Genomic DNA, 15,903 nt, shown 5'->3' with positions numbered 1-15,903 from the left:
ATTTATGAAAAAGATACATGTTCAAGTACCCAACTTTCCAAGGCCATAACTTGTGATCCAAGTCACCATTTTCTTTGCTCCATGGATCAGATTATAGGTCTTACTTCATACTTCAACTTTGTTCTTGATAATTGATTCCCCAAAAAATGCAAGGATTTCAAGTTATGAAGCCATGAAGTTGGTACCATAAAATTGAAACACTTAGAAAAATTTCAACCAAATATGCCTTCAAAAAGTGACTTACTTGATCATCATTTTTGACCATGATCCACATTGATTTAAGGAAGATTCCCTACATGAAATTTTCAGAGGATGGTCTTAGATTTCAAAAAAGTCCAAGATCATTAAATTATAATATTTGAGCTAGGAGTTTAGAAGAGATGAAGTTGGCTCTCCAAATTTGAATTTTGGGTCATTTTCATGGCAAGTTCATCATGAAACCTTGACCCAAAGCTACATAATCTTACTTTTCAGGCTATCTTGCTTCTAAATCTCACTATAATTATAAGATCACACATTTTTGAGCCATTATCCAAGCAACCAAGCCATTACACAATGAATCATTCCATTTTTGGCATAAAGGTTACACTTCCATTTGTGTAAAGTGGTTTTAACCTAACATTAAGTACGATTGAGCTCCCAAATGACTTTGGTTCTAAGACATACCAACTCTAAACCATAAGTCAACTTCTACACTTCAGACAAAGCTCAACAAAACACTTCATGCACCCCATGCTTTTTCCATGCTTCCCACTTGGTGTTTTGTGCAAGAACCAACCAAGCAAGTAAACCAGTACAAGCCACAATTATTTTATGATATCTGAAGCTTCTTGAACCCTTAAGGATCACTATAAATAGATTACAAAGTCTAAGTTATCCATACACTAAGCTCACCAAGCAAAACTTCATTTTTGCAAGCTTTTGACCTTAACCTCCATTTCTCTCATCTTGCTCGTGCATTCTACCAACCAAGGGTTCCAATCGCCTTATGAGAGTTCAAAAGCATTAGGAGAAACATAAAACAGTAGTTAGAAGTGGTATTGAAGAGGCATTGGACCTTTCTCCAATAGGTATATTCTTGCACTTCGAAACTCACTATACATACATCATTTCCATGTGATTTCTGAAGCAAATATGTAGCATTTATTGTGTTAAGGTTGATCATTAACTCACATGTCATTTATCTTGTTGTTTATATGAATTTAAGTTACATGAAACCTAAAGTTTCAATTCTAGTTTTGGCCTTTGTACATCTTCATCTTTGAGTATTAGCTAAAACCTATCGTACAATTGTGTTCATTACATTTTTCTAAGCAATTTTGATCTTAATTTCATGAAAAATGATTGAGAAATGAGAGATATATGATTGATGGAAGATTTGAAAAATAATTAAAGAATAAAAAAAACGAAAATAAGAAGCTAGAGGTTGAAGAAGATGCTGACATGGCATGGAAAAGTCAAACCAAACGCGTTTTTATAATATATACAATTCCTTGTGTTATAATGAACAGATGTATAGCCACCCCGGTGGTACAAGCGCGTGCCCTAAGTCACTTATAACCAAAAGGTTTGGGGTTTGAATCCCCCTCCCCCCAGACTTTGGTTTTTTTATTTTTCCAAACAGTGCATGGAACCCCAAGGACGTGTGTTCGAACCTGGCCAGTGTAATGTTTATTTTTTTTCTCACTTGTTAAATGTTCATTTTTCTTCATAACTTCGTGATCCCTTAACATTTTTGACCCATTCTTTTTTCCATTTGTTCATGAGAATTTCTATTTTATGAATCCACAAAAAAATACCAAAAAATAATATTTGTTTTGACCATTTTTATTAGGTAGAAAACTAGTGCATTTTATGTTGTTTTTAGGCCTTTTAATGGATTTCCTTTTATTGTTTCTTTGTTCTAAGTGATCATAGATGTTTGTGTGACCAATGTATATTTGTTTAGGTCTTGTTTGATGTTGGTAGCATTTTTTTTGATTAAGCATGATCATATTTTGGGCATTATACCATGATTAAATGGCCTTGTTTTGAAATATTAATGATTGATTATTTAGATGAAACTTAGGGTTTTGTTTAGATGAATATTTTGAAGCATCTTGATGCATGATTAGGGTTTCCACTTCAGATTGATATTATCATGAACTTTGATTCAAGTTTAATGTTTATTTTGTGAAGACTTATATGTGATGCATGTTTGACATAAACTGATTCATGTTGTATTTACCATGTACCAATGGATGCCTTTACCATGTCAAATATGATTTTGTATTCACCATTAATATGTTGTGTCTTATGATGTTATGTGAAACTTTGTCATGTCTTGTTTATGTTTATCTCAGTGCCTAAAAACCATGATCAATATTGTCATCCGTACCTCACTCACCTTGTAATTGCCATTGTATTTAGCCATATTTTATTCCTTCATGTTAATGCATGTTCAACCTTATTATTATTTATATCCAAGGGAAAGGAATCATGACATTCTTGTCATTTTGCATGTGTGTGTTCATTTGCATCCTATACAACTTTGCTTCCCCTTAATCTAAAACTTCTAGATACAATCTTAGGTTCCTCTCAATGTAAACCTTAGGATTCTCTCTCTCTCTCTCTCTCTCTCTCTCTCTCTCTCTCTCTCTCTCTCTCTCTCTCTCTCTCTCTCTCTCTCTCTCTCTCTCTCTCTCTCTCTCTCTCTCTCTCTCTCTCTCTCTCTCTCTCTCTCTCTCTCTATATATATATATATATATATATATATATATATATATATATATATATATATATATATATATATATATATATATATATATATATATATATATATATATATATATATATATTTATATATATGTCCTTCTTATAACCACTTTCATAATAAACTTTAACTTAGGTCATTGTTTTCCCTTTTATTTCTTAATCAAATGCTTCAAAACACTTAAGCATATTCAAAGATCTTTTCATAAGACCTAAAAAACGCAAACTTAATTTAAACTCTTTTGCCACTTTGGTTTTTCCATGTTTAAAAACTTTTCATAAAAGGATTAGACATGAGTCATCCCTGGTTTAGATTTAAATCTCTTACGCCATAAAATTGTTGAGATTGATATTGATTCTTTTCCATTTGGAAGAGGTATGTGACATACTTGTTGATTTTATATCCAAGTGAGATCCTTTCTTTCAATTTAATGCAAGGATCTATCTTCAACATGTTTGTGGTGGTTTAAAAGTGAGTTTTCTCCTTAAGATGACAACTTATCTCTTTCTCATAAAATCAACCCCAACAAATCCCTTCTTACTTTTGAACCCGAACTACTAGGTTTTGATCCTTCACGGGTACGTAGACATAAGACTCAATGTCTTTCCAAATCATCAAACAATAAAAAAAATGTTCTTTTTCTCATATTCCCAATCAAATAGAAAATAATTTTAAACCAAACACATATATTTAAAAGGTTCCTTTAGAGTACTACAGATGATTATGGTGCTAATATCTTCCTTTTTCATAACATATCCTCGTGCCTTAAAATCCCCCCACCCCCTTTTTGCTTAGCTTAAGTTTAATATTCTAGCTTTGCATATACATATTGGGATATTTTTGAATCTTTTCCCCTTCTCTTGGATAAATAAAAGTTCAATGGTGATATTTTAATTCATGAATCAAGTCTAATCAATAACTTGGTCTCCGATTTTTCACCGCGACATAAATGGCGACTTCACTAGGGAAAGAATATTAAGTGGGTGATACCTAACTTATTTATATATACATATATATATATATATATATATATATATATATATATATATATATATATATATATATATATATATATATATTTATTATTATTATTTGTTGTTATGTTTGCTTGGGTTTCATTATGGAGATCTACAAGTGGTGAGGAAATCCTAACCCGGACTAGAGAATACAAATAAGATAGGATGGTGGTATAGCCAAAGTTACATGTCTGGAATAATCCTAAGCATGATTAACATATGATATAACCTCGCTCAGTGGAGACCCTTTTGATGGTAATATTTGTTGTTGCGAGTAAATCATAGTGGAATTATTATCTTCGTCCTAGGAGTCTAAGAAATTGAGGACCTTTAGAACCCTTTCAACCCCTCTAAGCCTTTTTAGGATGTAGTGTGGAGATTATCCAGGTGTAAGATCTGAGGTAATTGTTACGTGATGTTACACTCAGACGAGTTTCTCTTGAGAATATTATTGGTCTACGAGCAAGTCGTTAAACCGATAATATCCGAAAGATGGATGTCATACGGTGAACTGGACCTTATTGGATTTGTAATCGCAATGTCGCGGTTAGCAAGAGTCGCCACCGACTTTTCTTTTATCCCATAAGGAAAGGTGGAAAAGAACAGGAAAGACCTTAATTTTAAATTCTTAGGTTCGGGAGGTACTTTATACAAAGGGAAGGTATTAGCACCCTTTGTATCCATGGTTATCCATGGGCTCTTAATTGCTCAATCATTTATGTTTTTTTTTTTTAGTTTGAAAAAGGGGGTTGAGAAAGGTGTGAAAAATGTTTTGCAAAATGAGAATTTAACTTTGTAATGATTCTTGCATGAATGTATACAAAGTGGTTATCTCGTTTTAATTTAGAAAATAGTTTAGAAAAATATAACTCGGCAATGATCCTAGTGCGGATGTATGCTAAGTGGTGATTTTCCAAAAAGATGTTTGAAAGGTGTGAGGCGAAAAGTATTTTTTTGTTATGAATGAGCAATTAAGGTTATACCTGTCCGAAGTCTTTCCGGGCATTTCCTATCCTTATGAGGGTAAAACTGTCCTCACTATTGAGAAGTAAGTAGTTTTATCCTGGGGATGTAGGAGGGTCATCGTAGGGTCATCGGTTGGTCATTGAAGGCAACAGTTGTGAGGATACCTTAGCATTCGAAGGGACTATCATCATTTAACCGTAGGCTACACCGAAGGGTCATTGAGGGACAAAATCGTATTTTCGAAGGCAACATCCGAGGGACTATGATGATTTTACCGAAGGGTCTTTGCTAAGGATATCCCCATATTCGCGGGACATGACCGTATTACGTAACCGTGGGGTAATAAAAAGAGGTCCGATATCATTTATTTAAAGTCCATGTTTTAAGTTCATTAGGTAATTATGGTGATACCGCATTGAATCGATACATTAAAATCAACACATTAAAGATCAATACATTAAAATTGGTTAGGCAACCAATATGAATTTTCACATTAAAGTGACATAATTTAGAGTCCATCTCCATGAAAGTCTTCCCATGCATAAAGCGGTGTACCTAGCCGGTTATTTCTTCGGAAGTATGCTAGCCTTTACACCATTAACACACAGATTATAGCATTGAGATAAAACACAATTGGAAATTGCATCACAAAATGAATATAACAGCCAGGAATTTAAGCCAAATGATGCAGAGTCATGATTAGGTAAGTATAAAACGGGCAACAAAGGGACAAAGCAGCCCCTGTCCTGTTCGCTTCTGCTTCGCCTAGCGAAGGCTCAGCGAAGGCTCGCTGCGGGCTCGCCTAGCGATGAGCTAGCGAGCGGCCACGGGTTTGAAATTATGACCTCAATCAGCAGCATGGCCTATGGCCTCTAACACATAATTATATGGTTCAGTTTCACAATGTTCAAGCACATTTAAATTCTCATGCAAAGCTTCAAAATGTTTATGAATTCAATTATGATATCCTCCACTAATTAAGAACATGAAGTGGTACCATATGCCAAAAGAGAGTACAAAACAATGTCACATGCAAATTAAGACACTAATGCGGTACCACATGCAAAATAAGAATGCCAAGTGATAATCATGTGTCAATTAATATCCTAAAGTGATATCATATGCCAATTAAGAAACTAAAACGATAATAGTGAGGCAAACCTGTTTGCGAATCGAGTTGCAACCTTGAATTGGCGAGCCGGATTGAGTTGGGCGGCGGTAGCTTCGGAACGGGTAAGCGGCCTTCAGGGTTTCCGCCTTCTGAACTCTTTGGATCAGCAGGGTTTCTGTGTTTCTCCCTCTGGATGCGTGTTTCCGTCCGTCTTCGTCCGTCTCTGTGTGTTTCTGTTTCGTGGCAGCAGAGCATGTATTTATAGTAGTGGCAATGGTGACCTAATGGGATTAAAATGAAGTCCAAAAATTCAAATTCTCGCAAGCTTCGCTAGGCGAAGGAATTGCTCGCCTAGCGAGCGAATTAGGTCTGGGCTTTTTCCTGGATCCAACGCTTCGCTGGGCGAGTGGCCTGATGCAATGTTCGCTAGGCGAAGGAATTGCTCGCCTAGCGAGCAAGCTATTTTGGGCCACTTTTGGATTGGGCCTGTTGTGAGTGGGCTTTTGTCCATTTGGCATCAGTGCCTTGCAGAACAAGTCAGAGGATCTTGAAAAATGCTTTGTAACACCAACGGGCAAATTTTGGGGTATGACAATGGATCTATGACTCTAGGGACCACTTTAGAACCTTATTCTACTGGTACAAAATAAACCCATTAGTTAATACATTGTGGGATGGTTAGACCCTTGACTCCATGCTTAATGTCAAAACCCTAAACCCGTATTTGTGAAACATGCATTCATGCATCCATAAAAATGTCTTTGCATAAAAACCAAGAAACTCAATAGTTTTCTTTTGCAAATATCGATAGGTAAAATGGAACTTGGAAGGAGGAATACCAAGAAATACACTTTCGCAAGTCTGACTTAATAGAGTTGAAGAAGCTTGGTTCTATGATAGTTAGTCTAGAGGATTTCAAAGCTCGGTATGGAAGACTTGTGGGTATCTTGAAGACCAAAGTTGAAGATGGAGTTCTCAACACCCTGGTACGGTTTTATGATCCACTCTACCATTTATTCACATTTCTAAACTACCAGCTTATGCCTACTCTAGAAGAATACTCTTATTGGTTTGGTTTTCTAGTCTCTGACAAACTACCATTCAATGGTTCAGAGAAGACACATACACCAGTAGCTATTGTAGAAGAACTTCACCTAGAAACGTCTGTTGTGAAGGCCAACTTCATTAAAAAATGAGGGATTCTAGGTCTAACCTCTAGATTCCTGATGGAGAAAGCCTTTATCTTTACAGAAGCAGATAGTAAAGATGCCTTTGAAGCCATTTTTTCTCTACTCATTTATGGAATTATGCTATTCCCAAACATTGATGACTTTGTGGATGTTAATGTTGTAAGAATCTTCTTAATTGGTAACCCAGTACCCACATTACTTGGAGATGCCTACCATTCTATCCATCACATGACTAAGAAAGGTGGTGGAACCATTCTTTGTGGTGGACCTCTCTTATATAAGTGGTTTATTTCTCACTTACCCAGATCCAGGCTCTTCAGGGAGAATCCACAGAAGCTCAGATGGTCTCAGAGGTCCATGTCCATTGATCAAGGGTATATACATTGGTATGACCCCTCCTATGATGTTGGAGTAATTATTGACATTTGTGGTGAACTTCCTAATGTACATCTCCTTGGTGTACATGGGGGAATTAACTACAATCCCATCCTTGCTAGACGCCAATTAGGATATCTTATGGCAGATAAACCCGATAACCTTCTGTTGTCAGGTTTCTTTTACCTCAATTAAGAAGAGAGTTCTGGTTTGAAGGATAGAATCATACATGTTTGGTGCAACATTCACAGGAAAGGAAAAGATCGATTAGGAAGAAAGAATTGTGTTACTTTTGAGCCCTACACCCAATGGGTTTGTGTTAGAGCCAGTGAACTTAAGATGCCCTATGCTCCTGAGAAACCCTCATTCCCTTATGCTATAACATCATCACCGACCATTCCTATTGAGAATAGGGAAGAGTTTCAAGAAATTTTGGCTAGGTTGAAATTGGAAAGAGACACTTCGGAAGCCAAGTACCATGTCTTGAATGATAAGAAGACAAAGATGGAGCAGTATCTAAAGGAGAAGGATGATTTGACTGGGATTCTGGAACAGTAAGCTGTGAAGAAACAGGAGGAACAAGAAGGTTTACTTCTCTCTAAAGTCCAGCCATTTCATGAGTACTCCAGCATACCTCCCACCTCAGGTGCTTGGAAGGGAATCATCGACAAGCTTACGATCGAGAATGCTCAACTAAAAAGGCAGAAGAGGAAGCATCGGTCAGCAGCAGGACCTTCTACATATGGGATTCCTTAGGACTCATAGACTTAGATGTTTTCCTCTTGTATTGTTTAGGATCGTTGAAATTGTATTTCATCCTTTGCAATCCCTCAATTGTTTAATAAAAAAAGGTTTTTGTTCAACTTATACCAAATTTTGTCTCTATAATATTTGCAATAAATTATTGAGTTTCTTAAAAATTAAAACTCATCTTTTGCATCTGCATATCATGCATCATTCAATCACAAGTTCATGCATTTCAAGAAACTTACACGTGTCTTCTTCCTCCAATAGTCAAACTGAATCACCAGTACAATACTCAAGCCAGTCGCCAGAGAAGGATGTGTCAGCTTGAACAAGAAAATCAAGAGCTCAAAAAGGAATTGATCACCTTGAAAGACAGTTTGGAAAGGCTTACTGCTATGATGGAGACTTTGGTGGCTGCTCAAAATCAGTCATCGAACAATTCTCAAGATCCAGTGCAACAAATAACAATCTTTGTGAATGTCTCGACACCCATTCTAGTCGCGGCCATCAATGATCAACAATATCATACGCCACCCAGTCTCCCTTGGGGCATGCCTCACGGTTATATGCCAACTGGATACTGCCCTCAAAACGTTGAAGCTCTAGTAGTGACTACTGTGATGTTTGTACCTCCTCATGTGGTGCATATGACTCCTTATAATGAAGAAAACATTTATCACGCTGCTCCAAGCGAAGTTTTGGGAGTGGATGAAAGGTTAGAGGGATTTCAAGATCAGTTCTTAGAAATGCAAAGGGAAATCAACGCTCTTCGAGGTAAGGATCTTTTTGGCAAGATCGCTTCCGAACTCTGCTTGGTTCCTAATGTTCAAATTCCGCCTAAATTCAAAGTACCCGACTTCGAGAAATACAAAGGAATTCGTGTCCTCAAAGTCATTTGGTGATGTATGCTAGGAAGATGTTCACTCATACTGATAACCATCAGTTTCTGATCCACTACTTTTAAGACAGTTTAACTGGTGTCGCTCTTAAGTTGCACATGGGCTTGGACAGTGAAAAGATTCGTACTTTCAATGACCTTGGTGAAGCTTTTGTTCGTCAATACAAATATAATGTAGATATGGCTCCGGACAGAGATCAACTTCGGGCCATGTCTTAGAAAGACAAAGAAAGTTTCAAGGAATATGCTCAAAGGTGGCGTGAAATTGCTACACATATTTTCCCTCAACTTGAAGAGAAAGAGATGACTAAAATCTTTTTGAAAAATCTGAGTTCATTCTACTATGACTGCATGATTGCCAGTGCACCTAGTGATTTCACCGAGATGGTAAACATGGGCATGCGACTTGAGGAAGCAGTTCAAGAGGGACGTTTGACTAAGGAAGTCGGCGCTTCTAGTCATGTTAAGAAATTTGCCAATAATTTATCCAAGAAGAAAGAATCGGATGTTAGTTTCATTTCATATGGCAGACAAAGAAGAAAGTAGCAACATGTTGCAGCTGTTTCACCAATCATTAGTCCACCAATGGTAGCACCAATTTATCAGCCACAGTTCTCGCATCAACATCAACAACAGTATCCTCAATAGCATCAGTAGGAACAACATGTTCAACAACAACCACCAAATCAACAACATCAACGACCTCCACAACAGGCTCGCTCTCAATTTAACAATCAAAATCGTATTCAAAAAAGGCCACAGTTTAATCTTATCCTAATGTCCTATGCAAAATTGTTTCCTACACTGCTAGCTAAAAATCATGTCCAGATAAGGTTTCCACCACTCGTGCCAAAGGACCTTCCCTATTGGTACAAGGCAGATCAATTTTGTGCTTACCATCAAGGGGCACCAGGACATAGCATTGAAAACTATTTTCGTCTAAAGTCAGATGTTTAGAGGCTCATCAAGAGTGGTATCCTTTCATTTAAGGACATAAACCCCAATGTTCAAGTTAATCCTTTACCGCAACATTGTTCAGCCTCAATTTTCATGGTATACGGTTGTTGGGCGAGAACTTAATAAAGAAACACGCCAGATATAGCAAGAATGGTTTTATGCCTCCACATAACTACGCCTCTTCCAGGGTTTCTTCCAAGAACTCTCAAGGATGCCTAATTGTGGTAACGGATCTCCAGGATCAAATGGATCAAGGTTACATTGTAGCCTACCCGGCCAGAGATTATAATCAGGTCAATATGGTCAATAGTGACAACAAAGTGAATGTCATAGTTCCTTAGTTCAATGACTCCAAGCCTATACAGATTACTTATGACAGTCGGAAGACTTCTGTGACTCCTCTGGTCATTAACTTACCGGTCAGTTCCCTACCAATCTGATAAAGTAGTTCCTTACAAGTATAATGCTACAATGACTCAGAATGGAAAGGATGTTCCTCTACCCTTCATTGTTAACATCGTTGATGTAAGCAGGGTCACGAGGAGCGGACGTATATTTGAAAAAAGGACTGAGGATGCCGTAGTAAGAAAGTAGGCTCATGTTGAGATCCCTTTTGAACCGGTTGGCCAATTTGATAGCATGAATCTGAAAAGTGATGACAATGAGGTGTTGAAGATCATCAGGAGAAGTGAATCCAATATGGTGGAACAATTAATGCATGCACCTTCCAATATATATGTGTTATCTTTGTTGATGAACTTTAAGGCTCACCGTAAAGCCTTGCAGAAAGTCTTAGAACAAGCCTATGTAGACCAAGATGTAATGGTCAGACAGTTTGATGGTATCTTTGCTAATAACACGGCCTGCAACAACATGAGTTTAAATAATGAAGAGCTCCCCTAAGAAGGAAGAAATCATAACATGGCACTAAATATCTCAATCAACTGTATGAATGACTCTTTGTCAAGTGTGTTAGTGGATATAGGATCGTCTCTCAATATCATGCCTAAGTCGACACTTTCTAGACTTTCTTTTCAAGGTGCTCCTATGAAAAGTAGCATGATTATTGTCAAAGATTTTAATGGTTCTAGAAAAATAGTAATTGGAGAAGTCAATCTTCCTATGACCATCAGACCTCATACTTTCCAAATAACATTCCAGGTGATGGACATAGAAGTTGTGTATAGTTGTTTATTGGTGTAACGGTAAATTCATGACCATCAAACTATGGACAAGTTTAACATCAATAAAACAAGAGTCGCCACCGCGCTTTTATTGTTTTCAAAGGAAAAGGGAAAAATACGAACAAAACCCAAAGATAAGAAGTTTTCAAATCAAAACTAATAAAATGCTAGAGATTACACGTAAGGGGGTTGGTTACACAGAGGGAAGGTGTTGGCACCCAAAGTGTCCTAGGTGCTCCTAGGTAGCCCTTTTTTATGTGTGTATGTGTTTTGGTATAAAAGATGTTTGATAAAAAATAGAGTGTGGGGATGAGAAAATAATTTATTAATTATATTTTTGTGTTTGACACGACCTTCGGACTTGTGCCTATGTACCAACATAAAAATGAGGGATCAAAACCTCGTAATTCGTGGTATCAATTTCAAAATGAGTGGATTGCTTTTAATCAAAATATTAAGTTAAAAGAGGCACAAAGGGCCCAAAAGTTTGAATGGATGTTAGTTCTTTTTGTCTTTTGAAATTTTAAGTCAATATTGTTAAGTTTATTTGCAGGTTTAATTTAAGAAAAGAGTTTAAAAATGCAATGGCATAAGGCCAAAGTTTCTAATTTGCAATAAAGTCTAAGTTTTGAAATCACAAGCAAAGAAGATTTTTTTGAAAAGGGGGAGAGATTTTGAAATTTAAGAAGTGGGAGGAGATGAAGAGACTAATCCTAAGCATAAAATTAAAAGTTAAGAGTTGAAAAGATCTGACCAATGGGATGCAATCCAACAGACAAGAATATCATATAGAAAACCCATTTTCCCTTTGGACTTTGAACTAAGCAATATTAACAAGCAAATCGCAATATGAGGAGCAAGGCATCAAATAAGGATAGCCACATCCAAGCAAGCAACTTCACAGCTAACATTCTCCTTTATCTTTTCATGTATCAGATGACATACTCCTTGATTAGCTCAGAATAATGCATTAGACACAGGTTCAAAATAACAGTTGCATCAAGACCATGTAGTAGATGAATTCATGTGGATCCTTCAATCTCAAAACAGGTGGAGATTTGAAACTCGGTTTACAAGAAAACCTTCAAGATTATCCTTCAATGGTGAGGGTTTGGGATTGCAGGTTCAAAGCTTGGGCATGAGGTCCTTAATTTTGAGCAATGAGGGTCTTATTCATAGGCCATGAGATTGATTTCCACACACTTCCAAATTTGGAAAAAATGAGAAAATATCTTTGCATGCTTGCATGGGCGTGTGATAGGCCCATCAAGTGATGCAATTAGGTCCAAAATTGAGTGTGAATCAAGCTGAAACCGTGTTGAAAGGCCATGCAATCGTGTATGAAAAGTGGAAGTGGAAATCATCCAAATGGTTCTTCATAATGCACCCATGCGGAAGTCCTTCATCCTTTGGACAAATGAGATAATCTTGGACTTTTTGGAAAGGTGAGATCAAGGAGAACAACTTTCATGTTGAACACGTTTTCATTTGAAGCTTGGATCATAATGAATTTCGAGGTAGAAGTTTGGTAAATCAAACATATTTGAAAATTTTCTAAGTCCCAAGTCAAATGTTCACTTCTTCCACCATGAATAACTTTTTTTGTGGACTTCATATGAGGAAAGTTCATTCATAAAGGTTGTAACTCTTTAAAACCTCTTCAATTTGGTCACAAATTTGACCTTATTTAGATTTGGCATGAAGGAGTTATGCATTTTAGAAGTTGAGGAAAATCACTTGTTCAATGGTATTGGCCCAAAATGACCTATAATGTTTCCTCTTGGCACATGCATTTGCAAGTTGAACTTGCACTTCCTCTAAACATCAAAGTTTAATTAGATATCTTGAATTTGATCATGGAATTTGAATTACTTTCATATCATAAAAATTGAGCAAGTTATGGTCTTGGGAAGTTGACCTCCAAACTAGGGTTCAGACAAAATGACCTATAATCTTTCACCATAAAAAATGACTTTACAAGCAAAACTATCTCTATACTTCAACATGAAAGTTGTTTTAAATAAAATTTAGAGTAACTTTCCTCTTGGAATCATTTTCATATGACAAAAATTGTAGGAGATAGGGTCTAGGGAACCTCAGTTTTGACTAGTTGACTTTCTCTGGTCATCCACCATGAACCAACTTGCTAGCTTGACATTCTCTTGATTTTTAGGACTCATGGAGGATAATATATGCATAATATGATGTAATGTGAAGTATCCCTTGAAATATTTGATTAATTGTTGAAGAAACTTGTTGAAGAAGTCACACAAGATACCCAGATGAATTAGGGTTTCCAAGGCAAACAAACTTCAAACTCTTGATGATTTCTTGAACAAAATATGTGAAGACCATAGGGATCCATATATGATGCTTAGAGCCAATGTGGACCATTTCTTTATTGAACTTCATGCATTGAGGGTCTTAAACCCTACATATGAGCTTGATAGATCATAAGTGAACATGCACACTACCTACAAAAGCAACAAACTATACATTGACATATTTTTGGTATTTTGGTTAGTAAATTATGAAAAATGAAGTAAGATACAATCAAATATGCTTGGTGATCTCTCCCAATGCAAACACAATGAATGAGGGATAAGGAGGATGCCAATGTGTGATCCCAATGCCAATGCATATGATGAGATAGCATGACGGATCTTAGGGTCAAAATTGGGGTCTTACAATTGGGTCGTCCTTGGATCCATGAAGTTGGGGCAGTCACTTCCACTCTGCATTAGAAGCTTAAATTTGTGAAGAACTAGAAGCTAGTGACAGTCTATGGGGAGCGAGCACTGGTTGTGAGTCACTTATCATCTTTCTCTTATCTTGAACCTGATGAAGTTGTTTGAACTCAACTCCAAGCCCTTTCTTTGATTGACAAAGATGTCAAGATAGGAGTATCCATTTTTTCATTCAAAGATACACAACGGCTAGTAAATGATGGTACAACTGATGGTTGGGGAAAAGTTTTGGATCTCCCAGAAAACAAACACCAAGAGAGTTTAGGAATTTTATTCTACTCCCAAGAAGATTGCAAAAGGAAGTAGATCTGTCTGTTCAATCAAAGAAACTTTCCATAGTGGAGGGTTCATCAATCCCACTTTACCAGAAGTTAGTGCCATCACTGAGGATGATGATTCAACATGGGAACGCTACTGCGACGATCCTGAATATGATCTTGAGGCAGAAGATTCATATGTGTCTTTCTAGTTTCCTTATCATAGAGAACTTGAATATATCCTTGGGTCAGAAGACAAAGCATTTGAAGCCAATGCCATTGTGGAAGACAATCCTAAAGATGTTCCAGCCAAATTCATAGCCCTTGAAGTGATTCGCTAAAATTGGATCTCTGTTGATGTTCATGTTGTTGTTCACATTTCAAAGTAATATTTTGTTGTTTGTTTTCTTTTCAAAAAAATTCCTTCGTTATGCCTAAGGAGAAAGTGACAATGTGTTTCAAGAATTAAATCAATGAAAATGTTATTTTATTTCCATATTATTATTTTTATTATTTTGCTATTTTTTTTTTTTGGAAAATGGTAATCTAAAATAAACAAATAAACACTTCCAGATAGTTGCACACAACTTCACACTTTTAACTGTTTCTAACACAAGCATAAAATCACATGTGCAGATTAATTCATGACATATCCATTAAAACCAATGACCCTATGCCCTCTTGCAACTTTGAATTCCCTATGTACGAAGCGGGAGAAGAAGAAGAGGAAGACATTCCAAATGAAATCTCTAGACTGCTCGAAAATGAAGAAAAGATCATTAAGTCATTCAAAGATCCCGTGGAAGTAACCAACTTGGGGTCTGAAGAGGATAGAAAAGAAGTCAAAGTTGGAGCACTGCTCGCGCCAGAGGTCAAAGAGAGGATGATATAGCTTCTTTGAGAATATACCGATATGTTTGCTTGTTCATACCAAGACATGCCAGGGTTGGACACCAATATTGTGGAGCATCGTTTACCGTTGAGGCTAGAGTGCCCACCAATCAAGCAAAAGTTAAGAAGAACTCGTCCGGACATGGTGATCAAAATCAAAGAGGAAGTGCAAAAGCAGATTGATGCAGGTTTCCTTGTTACATCAGAGTATCCGCACAGGTTGGCCAACATTGTGCCAGTTTCCAAGAAGGACGGGAAGGTTCGCATGTTCGTTGACTACAAAGATCTAAATAAATCCAATCCTAAGGATGACTTTCCTCTGCCGCACATTGACATGTTGTTCGACAGAACCGCCAAGTTCAAGATCTTCTTTTTCATGGATGGATTTTCTGGTTACAATCATTTCAAAATGGCGCCCAAAGATATGGAGAAAACAACTTTTATTACACCTTGGGCACATTTTGCTACAAAGTAATGTCTTTCGGCTTGAAGAATGTCAGTGCCACCTATCAACGAGCTATGACTACTCTTTTTCATGACATGATGCATAAAGAGATTGAAGTCTATGTAGATGATATGATATCAAAATCAAAGACTAAGGAAAATCATGTTGAGTATCTTTCGAAATTGTTTCAGCATTTGAGAAAATATAAACTCCTCTTGAACCCAAACAAATGCACCTTTGGGGTCCGATCAAGAAAGCTTTTAGGCTTCATCGTCAGTCAAAATGGTATTGAAGTTGATCCCGACAAGGTTAAAGCCATTCAGGAAATGCCAGCACCTTAAACAGAAAAGCATGTGAGGGGATTCCT

Source organism: Lathyrus oleraceus, chromosome 1 (genome assembly GCF_024323335.1).
Source record: "Lathyrus oleraceus cultivar Zhongwan6 chromosome 1, CAAS_Psat_ZW6_1.0, whole genome shotgun sequence".
Lineage (NCBI taxonomy): Eukaryota > Viridiplantae > Streptophyta > Magnoliopsida > Fabales > Fabaceae > Lathyrus > Lathyrus oleraceus.
This window is presented reverse-complemented; position numbering follows the sequence as displayed.